This window comes from Peromyscus maniculatus, chromosome 4 (assembly GCF_049852395.1).
Source record: "Peromyscus maniculatus bairdii isolate BWxNUB_F1_BW_parent chromosome 4, HU_Pman_BW_mat_3.1, whole genome shotgun sequence".
Taxonomy (NCBI): domain Eukaryota; kingdom Metazoa; phylum Chordata; class Mammalia; order Rodentia; family Cricetidae; genus Peromyscus; species Peromyscus maniculatus.
Window position 1 is genome coordinate 144,097,968 of NC_134855.1, and position 21,775 is coordinate 144,119,742.

General features: G+C 45.8%; 1 long non-coding RNA gene across 1 annotated transcript; it reads left to right on the forward strand.

Moving 5' to 3' along the window:
• The first annotated feature begins 11,231 nt into the window (after positions 1-11,231).
• Positions 11,232-21,249, forward strand: LOC121828931 (uncharacterized). The gene is made up of 3 exons (XR_006071648.2): positions 11,232-11,582; positions 13,360-13,474; positions 16,247-21,249. It is a non-coding gene; the product is annotated as an uncharacterized LOC121828931 (long non-coding RNA).
• The last annotated feature ends 526 nt before the right edge of the window (positions 21,250-21,775 follow it).

A 21,775-nucleotide genomic window follows, 5' to 3' on the forward strand; every position in this document is an offset into this window, starting at 1 on the left:
TCCAGCAGGGCACAAAGGCAGGCAGGCAGGCAAAAGGCAGCACTTCCTCTCCTTTAGATCTCTTTATACTGGGTCACCAAGAGAAGGTGCTCATGGCAGGGGAGGGGCAGTCTCTCTCCTGCAGTTAGTCCTTCTAGGAAATACCTCCTCTGTACTAGTCAGGGTTACTGTTGCTATGATGAAACACCATGGCTAAAAGTAACTCGGGGAAGGAAAGGTTCATTTAGAGTACATATCCTGAATTGCCGTTCAGGGAGGGAGGCCAAGATAGGAACTCAAACCAGGCAGGAATGTGGAGGCAGGAGTTGATGCAGAGGCCATGGAGGAGGGCTCCTGAATGGCTTTCACCCCATGGCTTGCTCAGTCTGCTTTCTTATAAAACTGTGTACCATCAGCCCGGGGGTGGCCCCCACCCACAATGGGCTGGGTCCTCCCATTAATTAAGGAAATTCCCTACAGCCCTATCCTATGGAAGTGCTTTCTCAATTGAGGTTCCCTTTCCTCTGAGATGACTATGGCTGTGTCAAGTTGACATAAAACTAACCAGCACTCCTGCGCAGATACAACCAGAAGCTTGTCTCTTAGTTGATCCCAGACTCAATCAAACTGACAATCAAAATTGGTGCGTCTTGTGCAGAACAGTCAAATGATTGTGATTGTAAGGAAGCATAACCCCAGATGTTTAAAAAGGCAGAAAATCTGCCTCCTCCTAATGGATCTGACTATATCCAGGGAACCTGAAGCAAAGCAGTCATGTTCAAATGTGTATCCAGGCCCTCAGCTCATGAGCGCTCCATGTGTACCAGGACCCTCACTTGGTCCCAGAGACTCAGTGGCAGAGCAGCCACTGGCTTGCTTTGTATCATTCTCTTAGCTGTTCATCTAGAGTCCCAGCTGCACAGAGCGTCTAGCCCACACTCCACAACTCTCTCTCTCTCTCTCTCTCTCTCTCTCTCTCTCTCTCTCTCTCTCTCTCTTCAGAGCTGAGGACCGAACCCTGTACTTGCTAGGCAAGCGCTCTACCACTGAGCTAAATCCCCAAACCCCACAACACTCTCTATATGGAAAGACCACAACATTGTATTTTGCAATTCCTGTTGATGGATGCATGTGCTGCTTCAAATCCTTTGTAGTTAGAGAGAAAACCTTGGCGTCTTCTTCACATGGAGGTGGAAATCACAGCATCATCTACATCGTAATTCCAGAAACAGCCTTGTGAGATCAAAGAATACATCCTTGTTAAAGCCCCCCCCCCCACTGTTTTCCCCACTCATCACCTACCGGGATGGGTGTCCTCTTGTATCCTGGACACGCAGCAGACTTGTGTGAGTTCCATTGCACCCTGAGCCCCCCGTTGTTGGACCAGCTTCTATGAGTGACTGTAACTAGGAGGGTACACTGCTCAGTTTGCTCCTAGGGACCCTCTCTTTCTATGGGGATCTATAAAAGATGAAATCATACTTTTACCATTTTCCTTTCCTCATTATGTTTTCACTTTTCAAACATGCAAAGAAAAAAGCAAAGAAAGGAAGAAAGGGAGAAAGAAAATAGCTTAGTGGACATTTGTATATCCATTACCAGCCGGGTAGTGGTGGCCCACGCCTTTAATCCAAGAACTCGGAAGGCAGAGCCAGGCGGATCTCTGTGAGTTCGAGGCCAGCCTGGGCTACAGAGCAAGATCCAGGGCAGGCTCCAAAACTACACAGAGAAACGCTGTCTCTAAAAACAACAACAACAACAACAAAAACAAAAACCTTGTCCCTCTGCCATTCCTGTTTAACTGAGAGCAGGAGTACTTGGAGTAAATGATAGATAAAGTATTTCTCAAATGAAATACTTTAGGGTAAGAGACTGTGGTAGTTTGAATGTAATTGGCCCCCATAATCTCACAGGGAGTGGCACTATTAGGAGGTGTGGACTTGTTGGAGGAAGTGTACCAATGTGGGGGTGGGCTTTGAGGTTTCCTGTGCTTAGGATACCACCCAGTGTCTCCTGTTGCCTGCAAGATGTAGAACTGTCAGCTACTCTTCCAACACCATGTCTGCCTGCATGCCACCATGCTCCCCACCATGATGATAATGGACTGAACCTCTGAAACTGTAAGCTACCACCTCAATTAAATGTTTCATTATAAGAGTTGCCATGGTCATGGTGTCTCTTCACAGCAATAAAAACCCTCACTAAGACAGAAGTTGGTATCAGAGACTGGGGTATTTCTGTGATAGGCCAGACCATGCTTTTGTTTGGAGTAATATGGACTTTGGTATGTTGGGTTAGGAAAGCAGTGGAATAGAATGCTTTAAGCACTGCTTAATGGGCCATCCTAGTAGGAGCATGGAAGACCGCGGTGCTGATAATGATTTGAAATGTTGGGAGCTGGCTCAAGAGGTTTCAGATGAGAAGAATTTTAGTATGTTTCCTAGAAATTGTTTTTATGATATTTTGGTGAAGAATGTGGCTGCTTTTTGCCCTTCTCTGAAAGTCTGCCTGAGGCTAAAGTGAAGAGTTTTGTATTAATTCCCTTGGCATAGGAAATCTCAAAAGAGCCTAGTATTGACTCTGTTTTGTGGTTACTAATGTTAACTGTAATGAAGATTTATAATGAAAAGGAGCAAGCTGATCAAGGAAAAGTATTTGAGGAGAAAGGAGCACCAGGAAGTGGAATGGAGCTGAATCCTGTGTTCAAGGAGAAAAACAGATTAAGAAATGGAATAAAGGGAGTGGTGACCTCAGGGCAAGATCACACTCAGCTAAGTTTCCAACTTGTGAATCCCAGCACTCGGGAAGCAGAGGCAGGCGGATCTCTGTGAGTTTGAGGCCAGCCTGGGCTACCAAGTGAGTTCCAGGAAAAGTGCAAAGCTACACAGAGAAACCCTGTCTCAAAAAACAAAAACAAAAACAAAAAAAAAAAAGAAAAGAAAAGAAAAAAAAAAGAAAGAAAGAAAGAAAAAAGAAAAAGAAAAGCTTAGAGCCTGGTGTGGTGGTGCATGCCTTTAATGCCAGCACTTGGAAGGCAGAGGCTGGCAGATTTCTGAGTTTGAGGTCTCCCTAGTCTACAGAGCAGGTATCAATCAGGGGAGCCAAGCTTAGGAAGTTAAAGACAAAAAGCTGGTGAAGATGGAATTGAAGAAGAGGGCCATGTTCCAGTCCCAGTATGCAGCAGAACTTGGCAGTTTTGGCCATGTGGTTCTGGGTTTAGAGTTCAGGATAGAAGAAAGGAGTTACGGAATAAAGCCACTGAGGCCAGGCATGTGTTGAGGTGTCTCTGAATGGAGGCCCAGAGTGACTGTTAGGTGAAGCTGTGAAGTTGAAGCCTGGATTACCTGGGAGATCCCAAGATGTTAGAGATGCCAGAACCATGATATGTGCCGAGGACAACTGCTAACAGGGAGAGGAACCAGCCCAAGAGGAAGAAATGTGTCTCAGTCAACAAAGCTGAAAGTAATTGGAGCTCTGAAGAGTGCTTTGGCATCAGACATGGAGATGCTGAGTTTGGAGTTTGCCCAGCTGGCTTTCGGTCTTGCTTTTGGTCCAGTTTCCTCACTATGCTCCCTTCCCTATGTTTTGGAATGGTAATGTATACCCTGTGCCATTATATGTTGGAAGTATGTGATCTGCTTTTTGATTTTGATTTTACAGGAGATTGCAGTTAAGAGATCGCATGAGTCTCAGAAGAGACTTTGGGCTTTGGAACAAGTTTGGGACTATTATAGACTATGGGGACTTTTGAAGTTGGACTAAATGCATTTGCATTATGATATTGTTATAAGTTTATGGGGGCCAGGGAATAGAATGTGGTAGTTTGTTGTGTTAATGTTCAGTTTATATGGGTCCCTGGAAAAAACAGGGTCATTCTAGGGCGATTTTAGCCTTTACAGCCACAGAGGAGTCAGCGTCTGGTGAACTGACTGAATGCAGCTTAGCAAAGGCTGTTTTGTTTTTTTTTTTTCAATTTGACTTCTCCATGTCCTGTGACCAAAGTATGTTGTATCATCAGGAATAGGATTTTTTTTTAATTTTATTTTACAATACCATTCAGTTCTACATATCAGCCACAAGTTCCCCTATTCTCCCCTCTCCCACCCCCTCCCCTTACCCCCAGCCCACCCCCCATTCCCACCTCCTCCAGGGCAAATCCTCCCCCAAGGACTGCGATCAGCCTGGTAGACTCAGTCCAGGCAGGTCCAGTCCCTTCCTCCCAGACTGAGCCAAGTGTCCCTGCATAAGCTCCAGGTTTCAAACAGCCAACTCATGCAATGAGCACAGGACTTGGTCCCATTGGCAAAGGCTGTTTTATTGTTATACAATCTACACCTTAGCAAGTCAATTTCTACATACAAAACCTCTTATGTGAAGCTCCACAAAGGAGACAAATGCCAAGGCAATTCTCAGCCATAGAACTTCTTAATTTCTTGGATTCCCTGCCCCCCTTCTGCAACCAAGTTTTGCATAGGCTTTGAACCTTTTTTTTTTTTTTTAACATGGCATGGGCAAACTTTTTTTAAAGATTTATTTATTTATTATGTATATAGTAGTCTGCCTGCATGTATGCCTGCAGGCCAGAAGAGGGCACAAGATCTCATTATATTATATTTATTATATTATATTATATTATATTATATTATATTATATTATATTATATTATATTATATTATATTATATTATATTATATTATATTATATAACATATTATATTGTTGGGAGCCACCATGTGGTTGCTGGGAATTGAACTCAGAACCTCTAGAAGAGCAGCCAGTGCTCTTAACTTCTGAACCATCTCTTCAACCCCCAGCTTTGAAACTTTTAGGAAGCACTCAAATAAGATTTACATACTTTAAACAGAAGGTAGGGGACCCAAAAGGTAGCAGTCTCAAAAGGTGGATCAAAGCCAGGTGCTAACACTCTGGAGTCAAACCAGCTGCAAAGCTCTTGGGAACGCCTGCTACAGTAGTTTGAATGTGATTGGCCTCCATAAACTCATAGGGAGTGGCACTATTAGGGGGTGTGGCTTTGTTGGAGGAAGTATGTCACTGTTGGGGTGGGCTTTAAGGTCTCCTGTGCTCAAGTTACTCTTGGTGTGATAGTTGACTTCCTGTTGCCTGCAAGATGTAGGACACTCGGCTATTTCTCCAGCACCATGTCTGCCAGCATGCTACCATGTTCCTTGCCATGATGATAATGAACTGAATCTCTGAACTGTAAGTGAGCCACCCCAATTAAATGTTGTCCTTTATAAGCGTTGGCATGGTCATGGTGTCTCTTCAAAGGAATAGGAAACCTAACTAAGACAGAGACTTGTTTTCTTTGCTATTTGTTTCTTTAAATTGATTTTTTCGTGTATGGGTGTTTGGCTTGCATGTATGTCTGTGTACCATTTATGTGCCTGGTGGCCAGAAGAGGGACTCCGATCCCCTGGGAACTAGAGTTACAGATGGTTGTGAACTGCCATCCTGGGAATTGAAGCTGGGTCTCCCGCAAGAGCAGCCAGTGTTCTCAAGCACTGAGGTACCTCTCCAGCCCCAGATTTGTTTTTGAAACAGGGTCTTATTCTGTAGCCTAACCTGGCCTGGAACTCTCAGTAGTCCTCCTGCCTCAGCTTTTTCTAAGTGTTGGGATGACATGTGTGAGACACCACCACCAGCTTATATACTTCATATCTAACATAGGCTGTCATATATGTGCTCATGTTTAACATGTACGTGCATATGTGTGTGCAAGGGTGTGAGTCCACATGTGCCAGTGGAGGCCAGAGGTTGATGAGGGGTGTCTCCCTCAATTTCTCTTCACTTCATTTTTTCAGACAGGGTCTCTCACTGAACTTGGAGCTCATTGATTCATCTAGATATGCTGGCCACTGCCAAGCCCCAGGGGTCCTCTGATCTGTGCCTTCCCAGCTCTAGGAGCCCTGGGATGTTGTTACATGTGTACTGTGAATTCCAATTTATGTCACAAGCAGTTCATCCTGAGCCATTGCCTCAGCCTCCCCTTCCTTCTTTTCTTCCCCTTCTGTTTCTTCTCCTTCTCCTTCTCCTTCTCCTTCTCCTTCTCCTTCTCCTTCTCCTTCTCCTTCTCCTTCTCCTTCTCCTTCTCCTTCTCCTTCTCCTTCTCCTTCTCCTTCTCCTTCTCCTTCTCCTTCTCCTTCTCCTTCTCCTTCTCCTTCTCCTTCTCCTTCTCCTTCTCCTTCTTCTTCTTCTTCTTCTTCTTCTTCTTCTTCTTCTTCTTCTTCTTCTTCTTTTTTTTGAGCTAGAGTCTCACTCTGTAGCCCAAGCTAGAACTTTTGACAATTCTCTTGTGTCAGCCTCCCTGGTGCTGGACTTACAGGGTGAGCTACTGTGACCAGCTTTAAAACAAGTCATTTTCTTACATTAAACACAACTTTAATGCTAAAAAACTTCACAGTAGGCACCTAGTAATTAGTCCCTATTCAGATTTCTTCAGTGTTGCCAGAAATGTCATTATAACTGATTTAACGAAGAGTTGATCAAAGACCACCCAACAAACTTTATTTCTCTGAATGTCTTTTACATCCAGACTGCTCCTTGTTTTTTTCCCCATGACATCAACTCAAGAGGAAGACCCAACTGTCTTGTAGGACATCCACCTGGGATTGTCAGACTGACATACGCTGGTACCCTTCAGCTTCTTGAATTTTCTCTCTCTTTCTCACTCTTCATCCTTTCTTGGAAGCACTAGAGATGAAACCTGGGAGTCTCACATATCCCAGGCAAATGTTACAGGCCAGTCCCTGTATTTCTTTATCATTTGTTTTTTTAGGTGGGACCTCACCTTGGCCAGCCTTTGGCTGGCCTAGAACTCACTATGTAGACCAGACTAGCCTCAAACTCACAGGAATCTACCTGCTTCTGCCTCCTGGGTGCTGGGATTAAATGTTTGGGCCACTGTGCCCTGTAAGCCCCTGTATTTTAATAAACTAGTTAGTCTAGACAACTAGAATTTAATTCCTACTTCTGGTCGGGTCTCTGGGTTCTACTTTTTCTCCCATCACAGTCACGGTGTCTTACTGTCCCACTATTAACGGGGCCAGGCTTGGTCACGGGTGGTGCCATCTTTCTATGCTAAGTGCATCATGCCCTCTCCAGCCCTCACCCATGGAATCCACATTCTCTGCCGACAGCCTTGACAAGGTGGTTACCAGAGGCTGGAACATGACTGGCTAGCTTAGCCTTTTCACCTGCCTTCATCAGCTGGCTGTTTGTTCGAATGTCATTAACTATGAGTTAGGTTTTTCACCTTCAAATGGCTAAAGACTTTTCCATTTCTTTCTCAGTGAATTTCTATGTTTCTGGGGGGACCTTAACAACCGTAGCACAGCAGGGCAAGTTCTGTTACAAGGGCAAAGAAGGGGCTGAAGGCCACCAAGGAGAAGCAAACTGAGGAAGACCCTATGCTCATCTATGGGGAAAACACTGTAAAAAGCATTTAATTTCTCAATAAATCTTTGTTTGTTTGTTTTGGAAATGGGGTCTCACTGTGTGTCCCTAACTGGTCTAGAACTCACTATATAGAACAGGCTGGCTTTGAACTCACAGATTCTGCACAGGCATGCCCAGACACTTGTCTCCAAGTGATTCCAGATCCCATCAGGTTGACAGTATTAACCATCACACGCTCTGTAGGGATTTATGTCTGATTGTGAAGTGCTGCCATGGCCTACCTGGGAATGGCATGTCATATGCAGGGCAATCCTTTGTTCCCTTCCTACAATTCCATGAGCTCTGAATCCCAAGACTCCTCCCAGAAAAGATACAGTGAATGAACTGAGCTTCTAGGAAATGCATTTGGCAGGATCTAATGGGAGTCTTTTTTTTTTTTTTTTTTTTTTGGTTTTTCGAGACAGGGTTTCTCTGTGTAGCTTTGCGCCTTTCCTGGAACTCACTTGGTAGCCCAGGCTGGCCTTGAACTCACAGAGATCTGCCTGGCTCTGCCTCCCGAGTGCTGGGATTAAAGGCGTGAGCCACCACCGCCGGCTAATGGGAGTCTTTTGAAGGTGTCTGACATCTGAAATATTTATCCTTCAAATCATTGGTTAATTCCTGACTCAGCCTTATCTTAGACCAGATGGAACCAAACCGCAGGCCAGCCAGACTCGTAGATCAGCCACACTTGGGAGAGAGAGAGGCTCTGTTCTAAGACGCAGGCGTACAGCTTACTGGAAAGACAGTATTAGGTCTTCTGACTGGAGCTGTCCCTACCTGTCCCCGTAAACCTGTGGAAGGTGCGAGCCTTTCTTTCCCAGTGTCACCCGCACAATTTGTCCTCAAAGGTCTGGGCCTTGCTGTCCCCATGCTGTGGCCATCTGTCTTGGGTACTCTGATAGAAGGTCTGGGCATGTGCTGGGCTTGATGAATCCACAGGGAGCCCACGGTCTCTTCTGTCAGGGAAGGACTTCACAGACTGGAGAAGTAGACCACCAGACAGGGTGCCATGCCCAAAGATCTCAGGGACTGATAGCTGATTCTTACCCTGGACTGTAGGGAGTAAATGACAGACTTGCTTTGTGAGGTTCTGGGTCAGTCAGAAAAGAAAAAAACAAAACAAAACAAAAACAAAAACAAAACAAAAAAACCCCTCCGGGATGGAAGTTACAGCTCAAGCAGGAAAAAGTTTCAAGTTAGGTCAGTCCTGTGTCAAGCCCCCAGCTTCCGTGACAGCGTCTGACATTAAACAGTAGCTATTGAATAGATAACTGTTGACTTAAATATAATCGGTTGAAAAGGAGTGTCAATCCCTTAATAGTTTCTGATTTGCTATTTTAGGAAACTGCAAGGTACTTTGGCATCCTCCTCCTTTTAAAAAGCACTTTTAAGCCGGGTGTGCTGGCACACACCTTTAATCCCGGGACTCAGGAAGCAGAGGCAGGTGGATATTTGTGAGTTTGAGGCCAGCCTGGTCTACAGAGTGAGATCCAGGACAGCCAGGGCTACACAGAGAAACCCTATCTCAAAAACCCCAAAACCAAACCAAACCAAACCCAAACCAACCAAACAAAAGCCCACAGCAGGCTTTGTTTTAGAGGAGAGTTCGGAAACTGAGTAGAAGGGCAGGGACCCCAAGTCCACCATTTTGGTGGGTTCAGGGGCTCCCTAAATCCTCCCTACAATCTAGGTTAAGAACCAATTCTCACAATACTATCTGGAAGGGTCCGCCAAGATGCCAGTGGCATGGTGCTTCTTAAAAAACGTGCTGCAGGATCTTTCTGGAGTAAGTGCTCCAGCACCAGAGGGAAGGGAGGAGAGGTATTCACACCCTGCTACCTCCCCGTCCCCCAAGCCAGGAAAGCTTCTTCAAAGGCCTTTGTCCTGGGTCCCTCTGCAGTTTTGAAGTAGGATAAGGTAGACAATACCAGTCATTAGCTACTGATTCGTTGGTTTGTTGGTCATTTATTTAAAGCACTGCTTGGACTGCCTATTTGCCAAGCCTGACTTCACTTGTTCCTGGAACAGGAAGATGGGAAGGAATAGCTGAAACAAGGGGCCATTGCCCTTAACAATATGCTGACGGCCACTACGGTCTACAAACCTTGCCTGCTTCACCTTGTGCTTTTAGAACATAAAGTAAGAATACAAACTCGAGCAGGCATTGGAGCCTTTCCGGGGCGAGCCTACCACTTCCACTCCTCTCATTGGTGTCCGAGTGCTAATTCCAGAATGATTCCTGTAACATCCTCATTTCATGCCTTCAACCCACAAGGGGGTAGGGAGTGGACAAACAAGCGAGATTGCCCGGGTTGTTCACGGCAACCAGCAGGTTGTTTTTCAAAGCATGTGTTAAAGTTGACAGGTGTGAACTTTCTTGGCCAGGTTGTTAGGGCAATGGCCCATTGTTTCAGCTATTTCTCCAGGTCACTCTGTTCCAGGTAGCAAGTGAAGCCATGCTTAGAAGTAAGTAGTACAGTATTCACAGTGTGTTAAGGAAATCACTAAATGAACCAATAAATCAGGATGTAATAACTGGTTACTTCTACTTCATACTGTTTTCTACTTAGTGGCATGTACTGTTCAGAACATCTACTACTTACAAATAAGTAAAACCAACAAATAGGAACTGCAATTATCCAAACCCTAAATCTCTAATGAATCTTAGGCATCTTGATCCCATTGAGAAAAACAGGACTGAAAAAGTGGATGTTTCCAATTACTAGTAAGTAAAGAAGCCAAGGCCTACGGAGGCCCAGTGGTATCCAGTGTGGGGCAGGAAAGAGAACAGGACGAGAGCTCAGGCCCTCCTCACTTTCCAGCCTCTTTTCTCTTCCCACCATGAGCCTCTTATCACTCTCCTGTGTCTGAGCCAGCAGGATGGAGTGTCTGAGGCACCTGTGGCCTTGCAGCTTGGACACCGCCTTTCACTGGCTTGGTTTTTGTTTTGGTTTATGGACTTCAGAAGTGGAGGGAGCCAGTAGTTCAGACAGCATCCACATTCCTTTGTTGTACTGGAAATGAACATTGGGCTGTGACTGAAACACAGCGAACCTGTCTCCAGCATCAGGGCACACTGAAAGTCTGTTGCTGGGCGGTTCCTCTCTCTACCCTTCACAAAGGCTGCGGGCAAGTCTACAACATTTCTGCCACGTGGGATATTTTTTTGGGAATATCTAGGTCAGACTACAAAGTCCTCCAAGGACGCTTCCTCTAGGCTGGCTCTGGCTTGCTTGGAGGCGGGTGGAAGGAGTGCCACACTGCCCAGGAGCTCTTGCCCAGGATCCACTCCATCTACATGCTAATGTGACCTGTCGGGCAGTGTGTGCGTGCGTGCGCGCGTGTGCGTGTGCGTGTGCGTGTGCGTGTGTGTGAGAGAGAGAGAGAGAGAGAGAGAGAGAGAGAGAGAGAGAGAGAGAGAGAGAGAGAGAGAGAGAGAGCCTGCTCATGCTCCAGCTAAGCCTGTGCCAGGGATCCACTCCATCTACATGCTAATGTGACCTGTGGGGCAGTGTGTGTGTGCATGCGTGCGTGTGCGTGTGCGTGTGCGTGTGTGTGTGTGTGTGTGTGTGAGAGAGAGAGAGAGAGAGAGAGAGAGAGAGAGAGAGAGAGAGAGAGAGAGAGCCTGCTCATGCTCCAGCTAAGCCTGTGCCAGGGATCCACCCCATCTACATGCTAATGTGACCTGTCGGGCAGTGTGTGTGTGTGTGTGTGTGTGTGTGTGTGTGTGTGTGTGTGTGTGTGTGTGTGTGTGTGTACCACTGGCTCAGCTGTGAAGGCCCTGGAAATTCACTAAGTGAATGGATCTTGAGACATGAGGATTTCCTCTGGTGTCTGGGTAGACTGGCCCTTGGTGGATATTCTACTTTGGAGCCCTGGTTTGTGTTGAGGCTAACTGGTTCTGGGAGGCAGCTCCTGGTTCTGGATGTGCGTGTGCTAAGAGAAGGTGCTCGGGAAGAGCAATAGAGAGTATGTGAAGGTCAGAAGAAGGGAGACTGTAACTTAAAAGCTGCATTGGTCTTTCCAGGTCCACACCAAGGAGTTCTCTATCCACCCTGAAGACAAAGCAGTGGCTTCTACTGGGCACCTCTTCCCTTTCAGATCATGGCCTGAATACAGACACTTGTGCTACCAATTTCACTTCAAAGTAAGTTTAAAAGCACTTAAATTTAGTTGAGAAGCATTGCGCCAATGGTACTATTTTAATATTTAATGGTATTGGAAGGTAGTTGACTAAATATACCTCTAAAATGCCCAGAATTAGAACTACGTAGCTTGCATACAGAAAGGTTGGCAAGTTAGGATGAAAATGGTGGGTGACATTTCTTAACATTTAAAGAACAAAACCATATGAATGGGTGCATGCCTGTGTATGTTCTGGCATTGAATAGACACAGAAATGTGTTTGGGCTTTGAGGTTTATGTTTATTAATTTGTTTGAGACAGTTTCATTATAGCCAATGCTGGCCTTGAACTTGGAATCTTCCCGCCTCAGCCTCCTAGCTGCTGTGATTACAGGTATGTGCTTTTGTAAGACCCAGAAGGGTGTGTGCTAAGCCAGTGGTGTTCTCTGCACAGTGGGAGGGAGGGGCAGGAGAGCACAGGCAAGCCTTTCCTTTCTGTAGGTACCCCAGCACCACCCCACCACCTTCCAAGAACACTGTAAAATAACCAGTAGAAAAAGGAGGAATAGAGCAGAAACCTCACTGAATTCCAGCCCGCTGTCCCACCCCCCAGCAGATCCATCCGGAGGGGTTCCTGGAGTGGTAGACTTTAAAGTTCCCAAGCCAGCAAGCATCATTCGAACCCCAGTACTAGGTCTTCAAAGCAATTCTCCAAAATCAGCAGACAGGGTGGGAATTTCACCTTACAAGAGTCAGAGCAGAGACTCAAGAGAGCACAGTGGCTCGCTCAGGTCTCATAGGAAATGGTAACTGTGAAGAGGGTGGAAGGGACCATGCTCTTTCCGGTTCCCACTGCCCAGTCTTTCTGTTGCCTCCCCGAGGTAGGTAGAGCAGATTCTGCAGGAGGCTTTTAGAACCACTGGCCCCACATCCACCCAGTCGAAGGGCTTGTCATTATCGTCTTCCAACATCTCTCTGGTGCAGTGTGTATCTTCAGACACTCAACCTTTCTGAAGGAGGCATGCTTTAGGAGTTTGAAATTGCCAGTGGAAATAGGCACTCTTGGCTCCTCACTTTTCTGGGCCTCATCTGGGTCCTAGATAAACATGTCAAACTCCGTGAAGTTATGGTGTGTGTGTATATGTGTGTGAATGTGCAGTTGGAGGTGATCTGGGGTTTACAAATTGAACCACTACTTCTCTTTCTGGGAAGTTAGAATAGCACCATCAAAGTATCTGCAGAGGCGGTGACGTTGATGGAGATTGCAATTGCAGTGACACAAGGCTGATCACTGAGGCGGGGAAGGCTTCCTGGAGTTCAAGGGCCAGCTCAGCTCAGCTGGTATTTACCTGGGTTTAGTTTTGGAAGGTTCTATGTCTAGGAACTTGAACATTTCTTCTAGATTTTCTAGTTTTTATAATATAAATTTTCAAAGCAGAACTCCAAGGATCCTCTATACTTCATTGAAATCTGTTGTTCCCCCTTTTCACCTCTAATTTTAAAGACTTATTTATTTGTGTGTATGTGTGCATGTATTTGGTGCCCCCAGAGGCCAGAAGCCGATGTTGGATACTCTGGAGCTGGAGTTACAGGCTATTGGACATGCCCTACATGGGTGCTGGGGGCTCAACTCCAGGCCTCTGGAAGAAGAGGAAGTGCTCTTAACTCCTGAGGCATGTCCTCAGGCCCTTGTCTCTAGTTTTAATTTGGGTCTTCTCTTTTGATTAGGTGTGTTGATCTTATTTATCTTTTCAAAGGCCCAACTCTGTATTTCATTTATTATTTGTATTACTCCTTTAGTAATACAGAGGAGGCCATGTCCAGTGTCAGGCAGTTCCCGGGCTTCAACTGTGGCTACTGGATTCAGCAACACAAGGTTATCCAGGAAGATGGTAAGACGTGCAGGAAGAGATAGGTAAGTAGGTAGGCAGGCAGGCAGGCAGACACATAGATAGAAGGCAAGATATGTAGGAAGAGATGGGTGGACAGACAGACAGACAGACAGATGGTGAGTGTAAGCAGAGATGCCGACTAAGGCTGAAGAGAAAAGGGACAAGAGCTTCAGAGGGAGCCTGGAAAGAAGGGGGCTTTGTGAGTTTGGGTCTTGATGTTTTTTCTCCATTTTGTTTTGGAGTTTTAAAAGGTGAGAGAAATTCTTGTCTCTAAATATAGCCTGTCCATGTGGCAGAGTGGAGCCTTCTGAACCCTTTTTGGTCTGGACTGCTGCGGATTTTAGAACAGCAAATAAAGCCCATTAAGACTAAAACTGCAACAAGAGTGGCAAGTCAGACCCAAAAGACAGAAAAGACATGGTACAGAAAACAATGTTTGCAGAGGTGGGATGTGGGGGCCGAGGGCTACCAGAGCAGGGCAGGTGTCAGACAGGCCTGCAGATCGGCACAGGAACGGACACAGGACAAGTCTCCACCCACTCACCCACTCTGAGGAGAGAGGCAAAACTCTCATGTGAAACCTTTTCCCTCACCAAGCAGAATGAGATGTGTAGATAGCTAGACTTTTACTTTTGATTTCACCAAATTAACAGGGCTGTTCACTTCAGAGTTCAACCAGCAATGCATGACTGGGCCTGCTACCCACTGCCCACCCACTTTTCCATCTGACAGGATGGTACCAACAAATTGTGAGACTTCGCCGGGCGGTGGTGGCGCATGCCTTTAAACCCAGTACTCGGGAGGCACAGCCAGGCGGATCTTTGTGAGTTCGGGTCCAGCCTGGCCTACAGAGCAAGATCCAGGACAGGCACCAAAACTACACAGAGAAACCCTGTCTCGAAAAAAACAAAACAAAACAAAAAACAAAAAAGTGAGACTTCTGTAAATCTAATGGGTTGAAAATGGTCTTCGGCACACTGTTAATAAATATTTATCTCCCCAGGAGGTGGTGGTGCACACCTTCAATCCCAGCACTCAGGAGGCAGAGACAGGCAGATCCCTGTGAGTTTGAGGCCAGCCTGGTCTACAGAGTGAGTTCCAGGACAGGCAGGGCTACACAAAGAAACACTGTCTTGAAAAACCAACCAACCAATCAATCAATCAATAAAATAATAAAAAAAAAATCTCTAAAAGACTGAAGCTTGGGCAAAGCTACACAGAGAAACCCTGTCTCGAAAAACCAAAAAAAAAAAAAAAAAAAGACTGAAGCTTGGGAAGAACTACAACCACCACTTTAGTAAACCAGCAGAATCCCTAACTATACTCTAGATATTTGTCTTTATACTCAGATAAATGTAGTCTTCACTTCTCATCAAGAAAACTTCTCTTTGCAACAGAAGGAGACAATGACTGAAAACCACAACCAATCAAAATGCAGAGTTGTGGAACTCGATCCCAATGGATACATCTACAAAAAAGCTCCCACACCTAAGGCTTGGGGGACATTGTGGGAGAGGGGGCAGAAAGACTGCAGGAGCTGGAGGATCAGGGAGTTTGCAGTGAGACCGTTTTCCTAGTAATGTCAGAAGCCACACCCACAGCCTCACCAACACGACCCAAACATGAGCTGAACAAAGACAACAACAGACATGCCAAAGTGGATGAGGGAAAGCTCTCAACACCATACAGAGAGTCATAGGCTGCCAGGCACTGGTGGCGCTGCTCGCCTTTAATGTTGAAACTCAGGAGGCAGAGGCAGGGAGATCTCTGTGAGTTTGAGGACACCCTGGCCTACAGAGTGAGTTCCAGGACAGTCAGGGCTACACAGAGAAAAACAAACAAACAAACAAACAAACAACTACAGGCAACTAGGGAATGCTGAGAGTGGGAGAAGAGCATATTCGTTGGTTATCCAATTCCCAAATGGTCAGCTCTGAAAACATAAGTAACACAATACAGACTGAGCAGGTAGTGATAGTGTATATATGTATGTACACACACACATACACACATAACAATTAATGGATGAAGAGACTGAATTTGAAAGAGGGCAAGGAGGGATATATGGGAAGGTTAGGAGGGAGAAGAGGGAAGGGAGAAATGATGCAATACTACTTGATTCTAAAAAATACGATTGAAGCTAAGCATCTTTTCCTGCGGTGAGCATCTTTCCTATGCTTCAGAGCCACCTGGACCTCTTCTGTGCACTGCTTGGGTCTCTTACTGGTGTTCTTCTCTGCTGCTGCAGTTCTCAACTGGGCTCTGTGGTTTGCTCAGGGGTCTCATGACCCAGTCAGTGAAAAACTAGAGTGATAAAAGACACCGTGCCCTAACCCAAAACCCATGTATCCACATTGCATACGTAGGTTTATCTCCCCACCCCACCCCACCCCCAGGTTTCTCTGTGTAGTTTTGGTGCCTGTCCTGGATCTCACTCTGTAGACCAGGCTGGCCTTGAACTCACAGAGATCCGCCTGCCTCTGCCTCCTAAGTGTGTGTGTGTGTGTGTGTGTGTGTGTGTGTGTGTGTGTGTGTGTGCACGTGTGTGTGCGTGCGCGCCACTGTGCATACTGGAGGTCACAGGACAACTTTCAGGAATCTGTTTTCTCCTTCCACCATGCTGGTTCCAGAACAAACTTGGGTTGTCAGGCATGGTGGCAAGAGCCAATGAGCTATCCTGCTGGCCTAAAGGTTTGTTGATGTTGTTACTTGTTTTGCATTTTTAGATTCTGAAACTACATTAGATTTACATAATGAAGAAACATTCAAATATATATTTTCACGTACTTTTACAGGTTGAACACATTCCTGCAACTGGTATCAGATCAAGAAATGGATATCTGAGGAACTTCAGAAATTCCTTTCAAAAGTCCCTGGCCTCATCACGAACTTTTCCCAGCAGCTTTACTAATTGATCCCATTTTTCCACTTAAACCTTCCTGACGTCATCACACATTTAAACTGCAAAATCCAAATGACAGAGGCCAGCTCACCTGGGGTCTTTCAAGCTTTGAAAGCCTCAAAGAGAAGCTGAGAAGCTGTCACCCTGCGCCCTCTGTTGGCCAGAAGCAGCTATTAGGAAATGGTCTCACTGTTAGTGAGGGTTAGTTAGAATCCAGCTCAGGCTGTGGCCAATTTACCAGGAACCAGGAGAGGCGAACTGAGTCAGGTCGTTCACAATGCATCACCATAGTAGTCTTTTGCTCCCTATTCTGTTCCCCCACATCCGAGGAAAGCAAATGACTAAATAACAGAGTATGACAGCTTTAGGAGCCTACACAGAGGGCAGAAAGAACAGTCAATCCCTACCTACCCAGCCCTTGCCTATCCCCCCAAACAAGAGCATGTGCCCCATTGCTCAGCTCAAAGGCTGAAGGGATCAGCTGTCATTAGCTGGTGATTCTAAAATGCCAATAAACAGCTGGGAGTCTTTGCTGAGATGACTGATGGATGGCTCCATAAACTTGTTCATTCATTCAGTACAGTGGCAGGCCTGTGCAAGACACGGGGACACAAGATGTGAGTCCTGCTCTGATGAAGTGAGCACGAAGTGCCATTGGAGCTCCAGTACAAGGGCATCTAAACTACACAGGTCCAAGTGGGGCGGCAGGGGCTGAGGGGAGAAAATGTACCAGGTGTTTCTTGCCATCCAGAAACTCAGAATACAGCAGACAAGGAAAAGACATGTTGAATATCCCAGTTATTTTTATTTTTTTTTTTGTCAACTTGACCTAAGTTAAGAGTTTTCTGGGAAGAGGAACCTCAATCGAGAAAATTGCCTCTGTCAGATTGCCTATAGGCAAGGCTGTGGGACACTGTCTTGATTGATGATTAACTGGGGAGGGCCCAGGCCGTTGTCAGTGCCATTCCTGGGCAAGCCGCCGTCCTGGGGTGTATAAGCAAAGTGTGCAAGCCAGAAGGATCCAGCTTGTAAGCAGGCTTCCTCTGTGGTCCGTTTCTGTTCTGCCTCCTGATCTGAGCTCCTCTTTCCCTCAGTGAACAGGGACCTAGAATATGTAAGCCAAATAAACCCTTTCTTCCCCAAGTCGGTTTGGCTCACGGTGCTTTTATGACTGACAGGAATCTAACCAAGACACTGGGTAAAAGGCTGGAGGGAAACTGAAAGAGTGGGACCCTGAAGCCCTGAGTGGAGTGTCACAGGAGTGCTCGAGCTGGGGAGGGGACTGGAGCTGGCAAGCGACCATAGGGAAGGTCACACCCATTTAGGGCAAGTTCTGAAGGTCATTGTAGCACAAATCTTAAATGTTCTCATTAATAAAAACTCAGTGCCAGGTATTGGTGTAAATTCTGAAAGATCAGACAAACGAACAAGCCACATCCAACCTCACTTCGTCAATTCCTCAGCTGATCTTGTTTCCTTAGACTAGAAGCTTCTGTGTCCTCATCTGAATGGATCTCAGCTGAACTGCTACTAAAAGCCTAAAAGCTTAACAAGCCTCTAGTTCCTGGACCTCATGCCTTATATACCTTTCTGCTACCTGCTGTCAATTCCTGGAATTAAAGGCGTGTGTCACCATGCCTGGCTATTTCCAGTGTGGCTCTGAACTCAATGGATCTCTGCCTCCAGAATGCTAGGATTAAAGTTGTGTATGCAACCATTTTTCTGGCCTCTATGTCTATCTAGTGGATGCTCTGTTCTCTGACCCCAGATAAGGGTGTACAATATATTGGGGGACACAATATCACCACAGGTCATGGTTCAAGTCTTTGTCAAGATGCGCAGATCAAATCAGAAGGACTCCATCTATCTTGACTGGTGTTCTATATACCACATACCCATTGATGAATGTAGCTAGAGTTTTCCTGCCTTGCCCACAGTCAGGACAAATCTTTGTCACCCGCCAGTCCGACAGCCGCTCAGACCCAACCAAGTAAACACAGAGACTTATATTGCATACAAACTGTATGGCCGTGGCAGGCTTCTTGCTAACTGTTCTTATAGCTTAAATTAATCCATTTCCATAAATCTATACCTTGCCACGTGGCTCGTCGGCATCTTCACATGCGGCTTGTCATGGTGGCGGCTGGCAGTGTCTCTGACTCAGCCTTCCACTTCCCAGAATTCTTCTCCTCCTTGTCCTGCCTATACTTCCTCCTGTCTGACTACCTGCCAATCAGTGTTTTATTTACTAACCAATCAGAGCAACACATTTGCCATACAGAACATCCCACAGCAGATTAACACACAGAATGTATCCTTTCAGTAGCTGATTTTTGCTTTCATCTGGAGTTCCAGTTCTCTATGGTCCAAGTCAACTTGTCAAGCCTGGTCCTCCTGGATTCCCTCAGTGAACTGGGTCACCTTCTGGCTTCAACTAGCCCGGAGTCTTCCCAGCACCCTGAAAGGCTAGTCTCTCCAGAACTCACTCCATCCTGTAGCCCTTATTCCTCCTATACTATCTTCTCACCTGCTTTCTCGGGTGATTACAAACTACTAACTGGCACACTGCCATCTTGAGAATAATTCATGACATTCTGGCCAAAGTCCAGGCTGGGCTGGCCTCACCCACAACTGGTCTCTTTCCTCCTCTTTCCTTTGCCCAGGCAGGGCTGCCTTTTGAGCCTCAGTAACATCTCTCCAAAGCACTGCCAAAGCAGGCTGGGCACCTTTTACTATGCACAAAGCACACCACGCTCCTGGTTCTGTGGCTAAGGAGTCCACGACCTTACTTCTCAAGGACTTTTGCACAGCAGTGGACAAGCAGTCAGTGCTCAGTGAGGTCTAAGGAGTAACTAAGAGGCACCCTGCCAGGCTGTGCAAACCCAACTCAGCTCTCTTTGCCCTCCCAGTCTTCCCAAATGATCACTATGCATCCATTCCCCGCCATCACCACCACGCTACTCTGGGGACAGGAAATGTTTTCAGATAGTTGTGAAGATTCAAGACATTTAAATCGCCACACTGAACATTTTAGTATGTTTGGCCAGCAATTACTGAGTTCGAGGTTTGTACAACACAAGACTTTAGGCCCTGGGGATGCATATTTTCAACTCTAAATTATCTCTTCCCCCTTTTTTATTTCTGGCATCAACTGAACTCAGGGTGTTGTAATGCTGGACAGGTGTTCCACCACTGAGTGATCTTCCCAGGCCAAGATATCACTTTAAAGACTTACCATTTATTCGAGGTGTAATTAAGAAAAAAAATGTGGGGAAATGTGCACCCAAGACTTAATTAACAAGTAGTGATAAAGCCAAGAGACCAAGTCTTTGTCCTCAGCGTAGCTTCTATGTGAGCAACAGTAAATTTCTCTAGAAGTACACTGAAGTGTCATAGAGGTTATTAAAGGAAGAATGAACAGTGGAAAAGGATTTGGGAGTGAAGGAGACTGTTGCAGTAGTCATGGAGGTCTCTCTGGGGAAAGGGTTTAAACAGAGACCTGGATGATGAACTGTGGGTAAACAATATTCTAGTGGAGGAAACGGCAAACCTAGACAGATCTGAGAGAAACAGCTGGCGAGTTCAGGCCACACAAGGCGAGGACAACTGGAACAGGGTCCTGGATCTGGGCAATTTCCTCAAGCACTGCTATCTGGCATAGTTACGTGCATGGGGTGCTGGAGTGGGGAGGTTGAAAACGTAACAGCTCAGGAGGAAGGGTGTAGCAACTACCCCAGGCAGGGTAAGGAGCCACACCCCCAGAAAGTGTCTAACTTCATGGGGCTGTGCTTGCACAAGACGTTTTTACTTTTTAGTACTTACTATCATACTAGGTGAAAATAAGGTAAATCGAGGTCATCAGAATTGTATTGAGCATCTACTAACTCAAGGATTGTGTTCTGCTCTATAGGAATTCCTTAGTGACCCAGAGATCATCTTTCCTGGGGATCTGCAGAGATTTTACCAAACACTTTGAAATGGTAGCTTAAAAACACATATTTGGTCTTGATGCAAGTCAGCTGGCAATGTCTGAAGAAGAAACTCAATTTTCCTTTATTATTTATTATTACTTCCAGCTGTTGAGGAGAATGGCTGTGGATAAACAGGTTTGTAACACATTTTGGAATAAAAAACCAATCTTTTGTTCATTGTTCTTACGTGTTACTGATGTATGTATGTATGTTCACACAGGTAAAGAAAGGGTGCAACTTGATGGTGTTGATTCTCACTTTTCACCTTTGCATGGCCTCCAGGGACCAGGCTCAGGTCATCAGGTTCTGTGGCATGTCCTTTATCCACTAAACTATCTTCCTAACCTCACTTACTAGCACTATGTAACACAGGACAAGTTAAGCTAGTAAGGTAGGTTATCTTAGTTCCCTGAATCCCAGTCTTCCCTATCTGTAGGATGTGTAAATTCAGGAACATTAAATTTGAGAAAATGCTAATCAGTGAAGAGTAACTACTGTCATTATTAGCATCACTGAGTTACAAGAGGGTTTGTCTGTTGTGTGTTTTTCATTGTGGACCAGTTACTCTACAGAGAGAACTTAACTGTTTTATTCAGGAAGGATCACATGCTGTATGTTTAACAACCCTATACAGATGTTCCTTAACCATGAAGGGGACACATCTTACTTAGCAGATCACAAGAGGAACACATTATACACCCCAAACATACTTAATACTCAACACCAGAGCTCAGCAACAGAGCACTAGGAACACCAGTTTGCCCTGCGATTCCCATGAGTGAATGGGAGCTGCAGCCCCCTATGCTGGCCAGCATCCAGAGTATCACAGGGTAGTTTTAGCTTGGAAAAACACCAAAACTCAAAATCTGAAGCAGTTCCCATCGAATGCAAAAGGCTTTCACATCATTATAAAGTTAAAATAACAGAAAGTCCTACACTGGGCATGGATATGCCCATGATTTCAGACTTGGGAGCCTGAGGCATAAGGATCTCAAGTTCCAGGCCAGTCCGAACAAAGAGACAGGCCCAGGCTAAAACAAAACAAAAAATAGAAAAAAAAGCCAACTGTCCGAGGACAAGGGGGAGCTGTCTGTCCACGAAGTGTAGATTCCATTCTCCATGGGTTGACTCTAGTTAAGCTGGACATAGCAGCCTGGCCAGCTACTGATTACATTTATAGGAGGGCCCAGTTTGAGTTCAGGGGAAAACCCACTCTAGGATTTAGTTGCCAGAACCAACTCTACTTTTGAGAAGTGGAACTTGGGAGTGGCAGGCGAGGGGGAAGCGCCCCCAAATAGATCAGGTCCTGGCGAAGGCAGTAGGGGGGTCTCACACAGCTCACACCTTGCCCGCTTGCCATCTGAGCAACTGTTAGAGCCTTAAAAAGGGTCACTAAAAACCAGAGACAGGTAAATTGCTTAATAACATACATGTATTTCCCACCAGATGCT